The sequence below is a fragment of the Sinocyclocheilus grahami genome, unplaced genomic scaffold, assembly GCF_001515645.1.
Source record: "Sinocyclocheilus grahami isolate Dianchi unplaced genomic scaffold, SAMN03320097.WGS_v1.1 scaffold193.1, whole genome shotgun sequence".
In the NCBI taxonomy this organism is placed as follows: domain Eukaryota; kingdom Metazoa; phylum Chordata; class Actinopteri; order Cypriniformes; family Cyprinidae; genus Sinocyclocheilus; species Sinocyclocheilus grahami.
In genome coordinates, this window is record NW_015505372.1 from 880,041 (window position 1) to 880,887 (window position 847).

Below are 847 nucleotides of genomic sequence, written 5' to 3' on the forward strand. Positions count from 1 at the left end.
TTTGGTTCCTTGCCGCTGTCGCCTCTGGCTTGCTTAGTTGGGGACACTTCATTTCCGGCGATATCGTTGACATAATTGCAAAGATATTATTTAAACTGAGCTGGATGTTGACATCACTGAATTCAATGATGAACTGTCTTTAACTGAAAAATGAGTTTACTATTGTCACTTTGCATTATTGACTATTTTCCTAATTAATGCTGTTCAGTTGCTTTGACACAATCTGTATTGTTAAAAGCGCTATATAAATAAAGGTGACTTGACTTCTCTGGACTCCACTCCTCTGGCTGCGCCTCTTTGCTCTGTCCCACCGGCTCCGTTGGGCTCCTTCCTCCCGCCAACTCCACCTTGGTCCTCAGTTGCTTCGCCGTGGATCTCAGTCTCCGCCTCGGGCTCCTCCACCACCTGCTCCGCTGCCGTTGGTCGGCCCCCTGGAGTCGGTGGCCATTTCTCCTCCATCGGCTCCACCGTGGACTGCTGTTATGGCTGTGGCCTGGGTCCTGCTGTGCTCTTCCTGCTCCGGGTCCCTCCTATCTCCTCCCTGGACTCTGTCTGCCGGCCCCCTCCCGAGCGTCCGTCCTCCTCCTGAGCCTCCTCCCTAGTTCCCACCCCCTCCCCATGTTGTTTCTACGGTGCGAGGATGGCCCTTCTGGGAGGGGGGAGTAATGTCACACCCCTGGACTCTTTGTGTTGCGTTTTCCCTCTCCAGGTGTGCCGTGTTCCCTTTAATTAGTCATTCCTTGCACCTGTGTTTTCCCAATCCCCTAGTGTTTAAAAGCCCCAGTCCTTTCAGTTAGTGTTTGTCGGTCCTCAAACGTCATTCCTTGTGTTCCAGTGTCTCCTACGT